The sequence below is a fragment of the Apodemus sylvaticus genome, chromosome 17 (assembly GCF_947179515.1).
Source record: "Apodemus sylvaticus chromosome 17, mApoSyl1.1, whole genome shotgun sequence".
Taxonomy (NCBI): domain Eukaryota; kingdom Metazoa; phylum Chordata; class Mammalia; order Rodentia; family Muridae; genus Apodemus; species Apodemus sylvaticus.
Genome location: NC_067488.1, coordinates 55,306,383 through 55,322,359, shown reverse-complemented (window position 1 = coordinate 55,322,359; position 15,977 = coordinate 55,306,383).

The window sequence follows — 15,977 nt, the reverse complement described above, 5'->3', positions numbered from 1 at the left end:
TGTGTTTCTGTATGTGTGTATATGTGAGTATATGAATATGCTGTGTGTGTGCTCATGTGTCTCTGTGTGTATCTCTGTGTGTGGATGTACACGTGTTCATGCTTTGTTAACCGTGTGGCTGTATATACATGTTAAGCATGTGTAGGACTATTTATGCTGTGAATAACCATGTCTGAATGTGTGTGTGTGTATGTGTATGCTGTGTGTAATAACTACATATGTGTGTTGTATATAAGCAAATATGTGTGCACACAATATACGAGTGTGTCCGTTGTATGTAAGTGCCCATGTATATGTGAATAATATACATGTGTAGGAGAAAGTACATGTACATGCCACAGACATCTCTTCCTAGAGTTTCAGTCTGGAAAGCCAAGGTCACAGCTTCAGATCTAGGTCTTGCTAGAGCTGATTTCTTGTCCATAGATGGCACCTTCCCCTGAGTCCTCTATCTGAGTCCCATGGTTGATGGAGTGAGTGTGTTTCCTCAGGCCTCTTTATAGAAGAGTGATGAACCCTTCCCAGTCACCCTTTCATGACCCCACCACCTCCCAAGGGACCACATTCCAACCTTGGGATGAATAAGCCAACATAGGATTTACAGGGACACAAACATTCAGACCAGGAAAATTTAGCTCCACCTACAGCTTCTTGTAGGGAGAGGGCTTTTAAGCAATGGAAGCAGTGGCTGGTCATGGCTGGCAAGATGTGCAAGTGTCTTTCTTCTGAGAGGGGGAAGGTGAGGGAGGCTGCAAAGTGCAACCATATAATTTAAGTTTGGCTTGAAATAGAGCTTCCAGAAACACGGGGTGGGCAATGCAGTACCATATACAAAGATGGGTCCAGGCAAGATTCCCCACTTGCTCACCGTGAATATCTGATTATATTGGCCTAGTGTAGAATCAGGGAAACTGTAGGGTGGGCCAGGTGAGGGCTGTGTTGAGACTGTGTGCACAGATACAGCTAACAAAATGAAGAGGAGAATTGGATGCTCTGGATTGAAGTACGGTGACTTTGTCTGGCTTGGAGGCCAGGGTTATGGTTGAAATGGAAACCCATGCATGGATCAGAGCCTGAGATAGGGTGGCCAGAGGTAGAGTCCCACTCCTGAACCTGCCCCCAGCGCTGCACAGCAGCAAACAAGAGAGCATATGGGACAGCAGACATGTCTAGGTTACAGGGGAGGCTGTCTCTGCAGGTGACAGGCCCTGGAAGGAAGACCCGTACATGGGCATGAAGTCAGAACATTGGCAGGCTCGCTTCTCCCTCTCAGCATGGGAAACCTGTTAGTAAGCTTCTAGTAGCTAGAAGAACATGTTAACCTGAGGCTGGAAAAGAGAGACCCAGACAGAGAGGGAGACTGAGAGAATTAGCATAAAGTGCTATTTCAAATCAAAGGGAAAGGGAGCAAATATTTCAATCAATATAATTAGTGTAATTAGCCCTTCGGGGAAACAGTAAGGCAGATCTGTCTTTTGCACTGATACCAAAATAGGTCCCAGATGAATAGAAGATTTGAAGTATTTTTAAAAGCTTAATCTGCCAGGCAATATTTACTTTTGTAATCTGCGGAGCCAGTGTGTTCCTTCAATCCCCGGCTTGTGGGAATCGCTTTTCTCGTCTCGTCTCCACCAGCAAGTCTATGAAGTAGCAAGCGTGTGTGACTCAGCTCCATGATAGCCAGAACCCATGTAAGAAAAAAGGAAGAGTGTCCACATGAAAAAGCCAAACAGCAGACGAGGAGAGGGTGGTCTGCTCATGTTTGAAGGGCTCCTGGAAATTCTTTACAATGTGTGGTGGAAAAAAAAAAATCCCAAGAGAGAAAACATAGGCCTCAGATTAGGATATATAAGATGCTTTCAGCCTCACTGCCTGTTAAATAAAGAATGAAACAAGATAGGAGCTGCAGACTCAGCCCGGCAGCTCAGAGCACTTGCTGCTCTTACAGAGGACTTGAGTTCTGTTCCCAGCACCCACATCAGGTGTCTCATGACTGCCTATGTGTAATTCCAGCTCCAGGGGATCTGATGTTCTCTTCTAGACTCTGCTGATACCATATCCTTTGCTCGCCTGACCATATGCACAGAGGCACACCCTTATTCACATAATTTAAAATAATATTTGCAAATAAAACAAAGCAAGGCAGTGTGTTCCCTGTACCAGTAGACAGTAACCTGGCATTGCTATCTCTATCTCTCTGTCTTCTGGTTTTATTTCACAGTAGTGGGCATGCCTTGCACTGTGTCACTAGTATTCATGGGATCGGACAAAACTAGGTCTGCTCTGGGAATGAGGATTTTGAGCAACACAGCTGAGTATACTGTAAAAGCCAAGAGGCAACAGCCATACCCTGCAGAAAGAGTCTCAGTGGCCCAATGTCTGGGTTGTGTGTGTGTGTGTGTGTATGCATAGATGAATGGATGGGTGGATGGATGGATGGATGGACATATGGATGAATGAATGATAGATGGATGGATGGACAGATGGACAAATGGATGAACATATAGATATATGGATAGATGGACACTTGGATGAATGAATGAATGAATGAATGAATGAATGATGGATGGATGGATAGACACACTGTGGCCTACGAAAAAGGATTTGACTTCAAAGGGGAAGGAAATTCTGACCCCTCCCACCACACAGAAGAACTTTGAGGACCCTAGGCTGAGTAAACTAAGCCACTCACAAAAGGAACATGCACTCCAGGATTCCAGTTACAGAAGCAGCAAACTCAGAGAGATGGGAGGCAGAGTGGTTGGTATCTGGGCTGCAGATGGATGAGGTAATAAAGGACTGGAGGAGCTGATTATGTTCTATAGATGATGGCACCGTACCACAGAGTGAGTGCGCCTGCTGCTTCTGACCTGTGCCCTGTTAGGCCCTTAACATGGCAAACGTTGCAGTGGATGTATCTTGTCTCAGCTGACACAGTAGGCAAAATGAGGAACTAAGGGGTATCTGTCTGGGAATGGGAGAAGCTGGATCCTAGATGGAAGGAGAACCTGCTCCTCCAGCCTCGTCCCTCCACACCCCGCCTCCAACTGCTCCCTTTCATGCTGCTGAGCAGCCTCCTGAACAGGAGAAATCCTTGGGTGACATTTTTGTTTGCCCAAGTTCCAGAAATTTAATGCCTAGCAGACTATCACTGCTAGAAAACTGCAGAAGGGGGGCAGAGCCCATGGAAAAGATGAATGCCGGCGTCTTTGGAAAATGAGGAAAACGTGCTAATTAAGATGCATTTCCCAGGTAGTTCAGCCGACACGTGCTGTTCACTGTTTTCCCAGAAGCCAGGAAGATGTTTCTTTGTGGATTTTTAACAGACTCATTTCAATGATAAAATGTGCGGTGATGCCTACATTTATTTTAATTTCTTAAAAGGCAGCAGCTCTGAGGAGTCCACGAGCCAACAAGCTGGTGTGAGAGAAAGAGAGAGAGAGGTGTTTCTGCAGGCTCCAGAAAGGAGACTGAGAAAAGCTAACCGGGATGACCACGCCCTCATGCATGAGCTAGTCCTGATCAGATCTGAACTAATCCACTGCAGCAAAGGCCCTGAGGAATTAGTTCAAGCCACTCAGCCCAGCAAGCGTCAGATGGACCTGGAGACAGTAACCCTTCACCTTCTGGGACAGTGTCTGGATAGTGTGAACCAGGGGCCCCTAGACCAGTGATTCTCAACCTGTTAGGTCACCACCCCCTTATGGGGGGTCACATATTACATATCCTATCAGATATTTGCATGGTGATTCTTAACAGTAGAAAAATTACAGTTGTGAATTAGCAATAAAATAATTCTATGGTTAGGGGATCACCACAGCACGAGGAACTGTATTAAAGGGTCACAGCATTAGGAAGGTTGAAGCACTACCCTAGACCATATGGTTCCCTCCCACCATGAACCCCAGTGCAGGGGGATTTCCCAACTGGAAAGTGGCCTTCTGGGCCCCAGACATCACTATGGCTAGTGCCCAACAGTCTAATGGTGACCTACTGGAAGCTAAATCTGAGGATCCCAGGAAGAAACCACACCGGGAGACAATGCCTACACAAGCATTGCCAACTCTGATGGCAGTCGGAGGTTTAGCAAGAGGAGATTCTGGAAAGCTTAGCTAAGGCCGGGTACTCAATCCAAGATTCTTTATGCTTGCTTCCTTGGCGCTTGGTCTCTAGCCTGTCTCAGCAAAGACTGTCCTGTCAACGCTCTCCTTCCCCCTGCCTCTGACAGCCAGACAGACGGTGAACAGGCTAAAGTGAAGTCCTTCCTCCCTTCTCCCCTGTCAGCACCCCCACTCTGTCTCAGGGATAATGAGGCTCAGCTTACTCCACCTGCCTCGGAGGTGCTGCCTGGGGACCTCATTAGGATGCGTTGCTTTTATTGAGGATAAAAGGACAGTTTAGCAGGCCCAGGAACTCACCAGATGCTTGTTGGAGATGGGAGAAGGCGGGGCGTTCTCTCCCTGACAACCCTATCCTCCTTCCTCTCAGACTCCTGGCTCCCAGAACGGAGTTTTGCTCTGAAGGGCTGGATTCCCACGCAGCCTCTGCAGTCCATACAACTGCCAACTGCTAAAATGAACCGGGACCCTAAGAAGAGAGTACTTGTCAGTGTGGCACAGCTGACAGGAGGAATAACATGAATTTACCTTGCACTGCTGAATTAACTTCAGATCCATTGTATTTCTCCTAGGGACATCTTTTCCAACAAGACACAGATTTTCATGGACATAAAGAAAACCATTTAAAACTGTTTCTGAAAGAATATATCTAAAAACAAAAACAAAAAAAAATATATAAAAAACAAAAACAAAAAAACCCAACTGTTTCTGCCTGGTTTCGAACCGAAGACCTTTCATGTGTGAGGTAATGAAATAAATGATACATGTCAGAAGGCAGAGTCAGCCAACGTCACCGGACCTTGGCGCACAAGACAGTGCTCCTTTCGTGCCTCCCTTGAAGCGTGCTTCTCATCTCATGCCCACTATCCTGTCTGTGCTACTAGAGCTACAGACGGCAACCATCTCTCACCATCTCCCCAACCCTGTGCTTGTTATCATGGGCTAAAATTTTACTTCCTCCATTATTAACATGAATCTGAGTGCTGGTAGTTAAAGGTACTCATTTGTTTTACCAACCTTCTCTGTTTCATTTTGAGGCTTGGGGAGGACCTGGGGGACTGAGAACTGGACATTTTCAGGACTGGGCAGTAGTGGTACACACCTTTAATCCCAGCACTCAGGAGGCAGAGGCAGGTGGATCTCTGTGAGTTTGAGGTTAGCCTGGTCTTTGGAACAAGTTTCAGGAATGCCAGAGCTTTACAGAGAAATCCTGTCTCAAAAACAAAAGGAGAGGGGCTGGAGAGATGGCTCAGCAGTTAAGAGCATTGACTACTCTTCCAAATGTCTTAAGTTCAAATCCCAGCAACTACATGGTGGCTCATAACCATCCGTAAAGAGATCTGATGCCCTCTTCTGGTGTGTCTGAAGACAGCTACAGTGTACTTACATTATACAGTGTACTTAAACTTTTTTTATAAAAAAAGGAGAGAGAGAGAGAAGGAGGAGGAGGGGGGAAGAAGAAGAGGAAGAGGAAGAGGAAGAAGAGGAGGAGGAGGAAAAGGAGGAGGAGGAAGGAAAGAAGAGAGGAGAGGAGAAAAGAAGAGAGGGGAGGAGAAGAGAGGAGAGGGGAGGGAAGGGGAGGGGAGGAGAGGAGAGAAGAAGAGAGGGGAGGAGAAGAGAGGAGAGGGGAGGGGAGGGGAGGGGAGGGGAGGAGAGGAGAGGAGAGGAGAGGAGAGAGGAGGGGAGGGGAAGAGAGGAGGGGAGAGGAGGGGAGGGGAGGGGAGGGGAGGGGAGGAGAGGAGAGGAGAGGAGAGGAGAGGAGAGGAGAGAGGAGGGGAGGGGAAGAGAGGAGGGGAGAGGAGGGGAGGGGAGGTGAGGGGAGGAGAGGAGAGGAGAGGAGAGGAGAGAGGAGGGGAGGGGAAGAGAGGAGGGGAGAGGAGGGGAGGGGAGGTGAGGGGAGGAGAGGAGAGGAGAGGAGAGGAGAGGAGAGGAGAGGAGAGGAGAGGAGAGGAGAGGAGAGGAGAGAAGAGAAGAGCAAACTGGGAATAAGACTAGGATAGGTGTCATTATAAAAGTGTGTGTCCTCCCTTACCGAAGGCCCAGATTCATGCCCTTGCAGTCAAACACACCCTCCGCCATGATGATGGTCGTGTGTGTTCTAGGCCTTCTGAGGCCGAGGACTCTCCGGTTTCCCACACGTCTCAGCACTGGTGTTACAAGCATATGCTGCAAAGTAGGTGCCTGGATCTGAACTGGAATCATCCTCCTTGCCTGGAGGAAGCCATATCCCTGGCCCCAAATTCCCATGTGGATATTTTAAACCATTTATAAATTTGCTGAAACTTTTATAGTTCATTTGAAGTAGAAGCCTGCAAATAGATGTTTAGTTTTATAGACCCTTGAGCGCCGTAAGACATTTGTGTGCTGGTGAATAGTGACTAAGTTCCCCTAGAGAAGCTGTCTTTAAGCATTTGCCCATGTCTATGGTGTAAACTTTATAACCAAGGCCAACATCTAGCTATGGTGGGTGTTACTGGAGAGAGCCGGGGCAGGGACCTAGAACCACCTCTCCTAAGGCATTGTGAACTCACCACTCTTTCTCAGTTCTTTGGTCTCTCCCAGCAGAACTTGGTCATTTCCCAAGCGCAGAGCTCCAAGCTCGCTTTGGGTTTCAGATGTCCCCCAAATACGATTTGAAGTGATGTTCTGGTTTTTTATTTTCTTGATTGTGTGCAGCTTAGGCATATGATTTAGCCTGAGGTCACCACGGGTCACGGATCCTCAGTTACAGCGCAGAAGATGGTAATGCTATCAGTGTTTCCAGACACCGAAAGTCCCAGGGAAGCGGTACTGATGTTTGCTTGTTGACTCGTTTCCAAAGCCCTTGCCAGCCGTGCTTGTTAATTCTTGGGTTTATTTGGATTTCCTTCTGGATTCTTTATGCAGAAAGCATTTGTGTTCAAATAATGACAGTTTTATTTCATGCCTTCCAATTATTTTAACCAGTCTTTCTTGCTTGCATTTTTTTTCTGATTGAAGTTTCAAGCAAAATATTGCGTAGACTTGGTAATAATGAGTGTGCCTGTGTCCTTTCAGGGGTCATTATATATATATATATATATACATATATATATATATATATCCATAAGCACCATGTTTTCTGTAGGTTACTTCAGTAAATACCCTTTTATAAACTGAGCAACAAGTGGTTTTTTCTGTATAAATGAGTGTCAGAGTAGATACAAGACTATGAGAGGGGAGCAAGAAATGAGGAGTAAGGGGAGGTGTCAAAAGACTCATGAAACTTGAAAGCAGGAAAAAGGCTGTGGGGGGAGGGGAGGACACAAAGGAGCCAGGTAAGATGGGGAAGGAGAAATAGAAAAAGCATTTTGAATTTTAGGGGAGGGACTGAAGGAGCTGGAGGGCATTGCAACCCCATATGAAGAACAATATCCACTAACCGGATCGCCCAGAACTCCCAGAGACTAAACCACCAACCGAAGGGTACACATGGAGAGACCCACGGCTCCAGCTACATATGTGACAGAGGATTACCTTATCTGGCGCCAGTGGGCGGGGAGGACCTAGGTCCTGTGGAGGCTTGATGCCCCAGCATAGGGGGATATTAGAGCAGTGAGGGAGTGGGTGGAGAAGCACCCTCATAGAGCCAAAGAGGAGGGGAGATGGGATGGGGGGAGTTAGTGGAGGGGAAACAGGAAAGGGGGATATCATATGAAACGTAAACAAATAAAATGATTAATAAAAACAAACACACAAACACACAAACAAATGTAATACGCGTATACAGTGTATCTTGGTCATGTCTACCCCTCACGACCCCCTTCAACTTCCCTCATGTCTCCCCATCACATCTCCCTCCAAACTCCATGTCTGCCTTTTATCATTATTTGTTTATTCTTTTGTATATTTATTTTCACCCACTGAGTCCAGTTTGTGCTGCCCATGTGCACATAGGTGTAGAGCCATCCACTAAGTGATGGGAACGCACTAGCCACGTGCCTAAGGAAAGGTGGCTTCCACTCCGCACGCAGCTATCAGTTACCAATACCTCATCTAAGGCTGGGAGTCTCAGAGCCCCTCCCCAGCCAGCTAAAACAATTTTTGTCTGGAAAAAAAAGATGCAATAGAACTTAATTATTTGTATGCTAATAAAAATGATGTTTAAATGTAATCAGTATACTTCATCTTCTGGAAATGTTATATTGCCTTTGGGTTGAAATCTGTCAAATATTTCTGCTCTATTTACTGAATCCTATCACTTTCAGCTCTTAAATTTGGTTTTTGGTTTTTTTTTTTTAAAGATTTTATTTATATATATGAGTACATTGAGCTATATATATATGAGTACACTGTAGCTGTCTTCAGACACACCAGAAGAGGACATCAGATCCCACTGCAGATGGTTGTGAGCCACCATGTGGTTGCTGGGATTTGATCTCAGGACCTTTGGAAGATCAGTCGGTGCTCTTAACCACTGAGCCATCTCTCCAACCCACGTTTTGTTTTTTAAAAAAGATTTTACGTATACAGGTGTTTTATCTTCAGGCATGTCTGTGCACCACATGTGTACCTGGTGAACATGGAGGCTAGAGAAGGTACTGGCTCCTCTAGAACTAAGTTATAAATGGTATGACCTGCTATGTGGGTGCTGGGATTCGAACTCAGATCCTTTGGAGAAGTAGCAAATGCTATTGGTCACTCGCGCCTCTCTTATTCAGGTTTTGATGTCATCAACAGTGTGGCAGGACTGAGGATCAGCTAGGAGACACAGGTGTGTCGGTGAGGTTGTCTCCAGGGAGGTTTACTGAGAAGAGAACACATACTGTGAGTGTGAGCAGTGCCACTGTGTGGCCTGCTGTCTTAGGGTCACTCCTGCTGTGATGAAACACCATGACCAAAGCAACTCAGGGAGCAAAAGTTTTCACTTTCATCACTGAAGGGAGTCAGGACGGACATTCAAGCAGGGCAGGAGCCTGGAGCCAGCAGTGGATGCAGAGGCCATGGAGGAGTGCTGCTTACTGCCTTGCTCCTATGGCTTTGCTTAGCTTGCTTCCTTATAGAACCCAGGACCACCAGCCCAGGGCTAACACCACCAACCATGGGCTGGGTCCTCCGCCATCAATCTCTTAACTAAGAAACTGTCTTAGAGCTGCATCTTATGGAAGCATTTTCTCAACCGAGGTTGCCTTCTTTCAGATGACTCTAGAGGGAGCAAAACAGCTAGGATCCCCGGCTGAGTGAAGAAGAGAAAAAGAAGCTAGTCAATCGAGTGTCAGCATTCACATTCCTCTGCTTCCTGACTGTGGTGGCAGTGTGACCAGCTGCCGCACACTCCGGTTGTCATCCCTTCCCTGCCAGTGGGCTGTGGCCACTTAAACCGCGAGCCCGAAGCTACACCCAACTCCCTTAAGCTGTTTACCAGGCATTTGTCCAGGGAGCAGGAAAAGTCACAGGGAATGACTGGCATACGTTAGGTCCACACAACACTCTGAGGAGAGCGGCTTGAGGGGCAGTGTTTGCTATTTCCACTTCAGGGTCATCTTCTTTTGCTGATCTTCTGTTCGGTGACTTTATATCAAGGCTCAGGAAAGAGATTTTCTTTTAACTCTTCTTCCTTCAGAAGCACTGTGATTGCTTGCAAGGTGGTGCAGGCCACATTTGATGAGCTGGGAAGTCTCTCTCCGTAATCAACAGCTTTGCCATCATGGAACTGGCATCGTTTTTTAGTTTTCTTTTGTATCTAGTCTACATGAGATCTCCTGCACTTTATGAGCTAGCCATTAACGTTTGTGTTGAGTGGGAAATGTCTCCGACATCTGCATCTGCTCTGCTCTTTTACTTCTGCCTCTGGGACAACAATGACATGTCTGTCACTCATCCTACCCCCGGTCAGATATTAACTGGAGTCTGTGTTTTTCATATTTTCTCAATATATTGCCTATTTTATTATAGTCAATCTTCTACTTCATTAATTTTCTTTTAAGCCACTTTGAAATTGCGGAAAAAATACTTTTTGAGTCATTCTAAATATCCTTGTAGTTCTCAATTTTTTATTTTGTTTTTTTAATGCATTCCCATGTTTCTTTGCTGATACTGTCTTGATATTTTAATTTATTGATCACATTAAACTGGGGTATTTCAGAATTATTTCTGACCAACCAGTGACTGATTTTTAGAAATTCTTCTTTTTCTTCTTCTTCTTCTTCTTCTTCTTCTTCTTCTTCTTCTTCTTCTTCTTCTTCTTCTTCTTCTTCTTCTTCTTCTTCTTCTTCCTCCTCCTCCTCCTCCTCCTCCTTCTTCCTCCTCCCCTCCCTCTCCCCTCCCCCTCTTCCTCCTCCCCTCCCCTCTTCTTCCCTCTCCCCCTCCCCTCTCCTCCTCCCCCTCCCCCTTTCCCTCCCACCCTCCTCCTCCTCTTCTTCTTCCTTTTCTTCCATTTCGTCTCCTAACATACACTAGATATCTATTCATTATTCCTGGATGTTCAACATCAAATATAGGCCATACCTGAACCTCTTTCTCCACAGCCATTCCATACAAGCATTGGTATTCAACATAGCAGACAGTGCAAGAAGCAGAACTAGGATGGAGATGCTTCAAAGAAGACTAGAGGCTTTATGAGCCCCCTCCCAGTTTGCCCCATCCACAGCATCCAACACTGTAGCCTCAACAAAATATCCTGAAATGTTTGTCAAGCCCCACACCCTAATGCTATCTTTTGTTTCTCCCTAAAAATTTGCTCTAGAATTTTAGTCACCTGAATCCTAGCAGGTTAGTTTTATAATGATCAAATAAGTCGATTTTATATTTTCCCTAATTTTTTGCTATTAGAAAAAAAGCATGGTCCAAAACAAAGGAAGCCACCATGAGTGGAAAGAAAATGATTTTTATATTAAGAAGACAATTGGAATGATAAATACACATGCTATAAGACCAACACTGTTATCAAAATATCAAATCCATCAACCATAAATCTCTTTCATAAATCCTTGCAATGGACACCACTTCCCCCAGACAACTGTCAAAATCTGTTGCCTCCCAAACAACTGTGCATTTGGTAATACATAAGTGTAACCACATAGGTTGTTCTCTTAAGAAAGTCGATCCCTTTAGTTAGCAGGATGCTTGTTCCCACTTGCACCATTGACTATATCAGAAATTCATCAGTGCATCTGCACTGTCAAAATTCTGCTATAGATGAGGAGGAGCTCTCAAGGCTGAATTGATGATGGCTGCTGAGAGAGGGGGACACATTCTTTGAGGATGTGGCTACTGGTTAGTTAACTGTGATTTTAGACCACAGCCCCACATTCATGTGTGTATGAACTTAGCTGAGGGGAAGGAGGAAGAGGAAGAGGAAGAGGAAAATAAGTAGTAGTAGGAGGGAGAGTAGGAGGGGAAAGGGAGGAGAAGGAAGAAAAGGAAAGAGGGGGAAAGAAAGGGGAGGAGGAAGGGAGTAGAAAGGGAAAAGGGGGAAGAGGAAAGGAAATAAAGGATGGGGGGATGAAGCTGGGAGGTTGCTATGGAGGTCAAGAAGTAGAAGGATTATTTATGATGACTATGTAGTTGTATTTGTATTCATTTATAAATGTATACATTGTATGCATGTATAAAATGTTCAAAGAATAAATGTTTTAAATGTATTGTATGAGATTCCACTTACACAGATGTTCTGCAATTTATTGACTCACTGAAACATTTGAACTGTTTCAAGATTTGGGCAAATTTGCATAAAGCTGTCAAAGACACACATGTTCTCCATGTGACCACATGCTTTGGTTCTCTTCTGAGAACGCCTGTCTCTGGAAGCACACTGTAAGTATACATTGACCAGTGTGTAAGAAAGCCCCCTGTTGTTATCCAGGGCACATCCTCTTCAGGGTGCCACTGCCAACTTACGGTGAAACTTCCAGGAGATCTACACACTCAAAACATTTGCATGGTCTGTCTTGGAATATGGACCACTCCAATGGTTGTGCAATTGGGTCTCATCAAAGATGATTCCAAATGATGGGGCAGGTAACTGACAGCATTTGACGCTTTGGCATAAGTCAGCTCTCAGCACCCATACAAGGTAGCTCACGACCACCTATAACTTCATCTCCATAGGATCCGACATACTCTTCTGACCTACTCTGCCATCTATATGGCCTGCACGCGCGCACACCAAACAAATTAAATAATGTATTTCAATAAAAAGCATCTCTCTTTTTCTCTCTCCTTCTTTCACCCTGCCTCTTCATCTCTCTGTCTCTGTCTGCACGTGTGTGTGTGTGTGTGTGTGTGTGTGTGTATGTATGTGTGTGTGTGCACGTGTGTGAAAAGCACAAAACAATGTCTGCCACCATCTCTCATCTATTGTCATGGTAATCTAAGTTAGAAATGAGATGCAGCCATAAAACTATTGGTTGTGCGGCTATTTTTAACACTGATAACAGCAGTACCAGGCAAAGATGTGAACCATCCAGAACCCTTGAGCATGGCTGGTGGCGATGTGCCATGACACAGCCACTTTGGGAAAGAGTCTAATGATTCATTGTGATGTTTCAGGCACAATTAACAAACAATACAACTGTCCCACTCCTAGGTGTTTATCTCTGTGTGTAGCGGAACCATATGGCCCCACAAACACCTGCACATGAGTGCTTACAACAGCTTCATTGACACCCTCAGACACACTGTAAGCAACCTGAACACTAATCACGTGCTGAGAAGGTAAACAAGTCTCAACAGATTAGTCATTGCATGCAGGATCTCAGTTGTGCTATGCAAGCAAGAGAAGCCAGGTTTGCAGAGCTCTGCCCGGTGTGATCTTGCTCAAGATGGAGCCTGGAAAAAATGAAACTAAGGAGATGGACACAGATTAATGGGTGGCTTTCAGGCAAAGGGAAGGGAGTATGATGGACTAAAGGGGGATTAAGGAAGTGTTTGAGGCCAACAGGATGGTCCCTGATTTGGTGAAGGAAGATGTTCCATAGCTGTGGGCTTTCATCTAGAGCCAGACACAGAGCAAATTCTAATGGAATGGGCTCCATCAAGATGATTGCAAGCAACTGGTCCACGAAACACTGGATTCAATAGTGGAAAGGGTTCGCTGTGGCCCAGATACTGAGCCTGGCAGCAGGACACAGCTCCAGGACTGCTGGAGAGTGGAGCTTACTCAGAACTGCCCTCAACTCAAAATACTTGAGCAGGAAGAATGATGGATTTCCTCTTGCTCCTCTCCGTTTATGCTTTTCCTAGTTTTATTTTGCTATTTTCTCTAATTTTACTTTCCACTGTACTTTAACATGACTTTTTTTCCCTACCCTACTGTCCCTTTTCCTCCCCCCTTGAAATAGTTTTGCTCATATTCACTTAAAGCTGTTTGGCTTTTTCTGGAAGTTTTGGGTATTTTTATTTTTGTTTATTTGTTTTTGTTTTGTTTTGTTTGTGCTTGTTTTTTGTCCCTTCCTACCCTTCTGCAGCTGGTGCTATGACTGTTGCTGGGGTCAATCAACTCTGTTGCCTTCTCTGTGTCTGGCTTCTTTTATATTTGTGTCTCAGTCTTTTGCTGTCTGCCTTTCAATTGAACAAGGAACAAAACCAGAGTGACTAGTATAACAGGTTGGTAAGTAGCCCTCTCGTGGGAGTCAAACTCTGTGACAGCCTCAGCTTGTCCTACTTGACCCATGGTAGACACTTCAGTTCAACAAGACATAAAGCGAAGGACCAGCTCAACAGTCATCGTTAAGCCATGTCCGTTGGACACTGATCCGATCGCAGCACAGAAAACATTAACTACAGTCATGGACACTGCTCTGTGAGGGACCTCATCATAGGCTAACCCCATACACACACAGACAGTATATTTTTAAAAATAACACCAGATAACCATAGAGGGATACCCCATACTCCAGCTTCTATAATACATCTGCTCCAGCCACCACAGCAATCCCACTCAGGAGAGACTACAGAGTATATGGGTTACCCAGGCTCTGACATATACACAGGGTTGAAACCCACCAACCACAGCCAAAAGGAATCTGCTAAGTCCATTAGGGATTAAATCCTACAGTGTGCAGTGATTAATAACCCAGGAACATCATCTAAGGAAGCCTCTTTTCCTATGAAAGCTTTACATACATGTTGAAGTAGTATCTACCCATCAGGTGCACAAACCTCATAACAGAAATATGAGACCAAAACAAGAAAACATAATAACTCGACTCCTCCAAGAGTTCAGAACACTACATGATGAGTTCCAGAGACACTGGCATGGATGGAACTCTGGGCAACAAACTCAATGAATGGTGTGGACGGAACTCTGGACACGGAATTCAGTGAATGGTAGGGATGGAACTCTGGACAAGGAACTCAATGACCATGACCCCAGTGAACAAGTGAACTTGCAAGACAGGAAGATGCTTCCAGACACGACCGTCTGATTCACCAGAGCCTTTGAAGAGCCAGAGCTTCTTCAAAGGAGCCTTACAGAAGCCTGGAGAGTTAATAATGGCCTCAGTCAAACCTCAGTGATAGGTTAGACCAAGCAGAATGATCCCAGGGCTCAGACACAGGCTTCCAACTGTAATGTAGAAAAACAAAGACTATGTAGAGCCCAGAAGACCTATTAGACACTAATAAAGAACCAAATCTCACTAATCAGAATAGATGAAGTAATCGACTCAGAGGCTAAAGGCACAGAAATCTTGCACACCAAAATAACCAAACATACCCCAAACCATGGGAAAGCTGTAAGCCTGCAGCTACAGGATGCAGCCATTACCCAAAGAGCACCCCATAAATACAGGTAAGGAGGCAATGGGCTTCTTGTGTTTTCCCACATAAACTGCTCTTTCTAACATCATTTAAAAACAACTGTAAGTAGGCCACATAAGATACGTGGTCAAAAAATAAGCCAAACAGGTCTCTTGAAATCCCAAATGTGTGAAAAACTGTATATGATCAACATTCACACAATTTTCATTAATATAATGGCATCTGAAAACGCAAACATTTTAAGTTGTTTGTTGTTGCCGTGCAGTGCTGGGGATCAAACCTAGGGCTCTGGGCACACTGCCACATTCCACGTCCCCTTGAACTATGTGTGTCAAGGCTTAAAAGAAAGTAACCACCAACTTAGGTCACCATGTCCAACAAGGTTATCCTTCAGAATATAGGAAAATAAAGACCTCTAGTGAAAAGCAGTAACCGAAGGATCTGTGAACTAACCCAGCATGACAGAGGCGACTTAAAGAAATCCTATGTATCAAAGATGAAGCTAGGGGACAGCAGGCAAGCTAAGTTTTGTGACAATGCATCTGGAGAAGATGGGAAGGTGAATCTTGCTGGAGGCGGAGTCAAATGCCATCAAACCAATCAAGTCCCCACATCTAGGATGCATGACTGTTTGATATATTACAGTTCAATATATCCTACTTTCAAAGGGCAGCTAGTTATTTCTTTTTAATACTTGCGTATTCATTTATAATTTTTCTCTTTAGTGCCTGAGTGCGTGCGTGCGTGCGTGTGTGCGTGCATGCATGCATGCGTGCATGTGCATGTTTCTGTATCCCAGTTGGATAGCCTACTTTGTACAGGATGTTATAAATGGGCCAAATGAGGATCTATTTATACTAACAATATGTGTAACAATATGTGTACTGTGACCAAGGACTTTGACAGCAGGGAAATCAGACGAGAGTATAGTTTCTTCCCTGCTTTCTGAAAACTGACTGGACTTGGGGCATGACCAGCTCCTAGTCCTACACTGCCCAGCCTGTCTGCCATCACCAACCCATCTGTCTCTCCTGGCCTGAGTCTGCTGCTGGGCCCTGCCCTTTCAGCCTCCTTCCTCTCTTCTCACTCACTACTCTAGGATTTGAGATTTTCCCTGGTACACATGTTCAGAACGTCGTT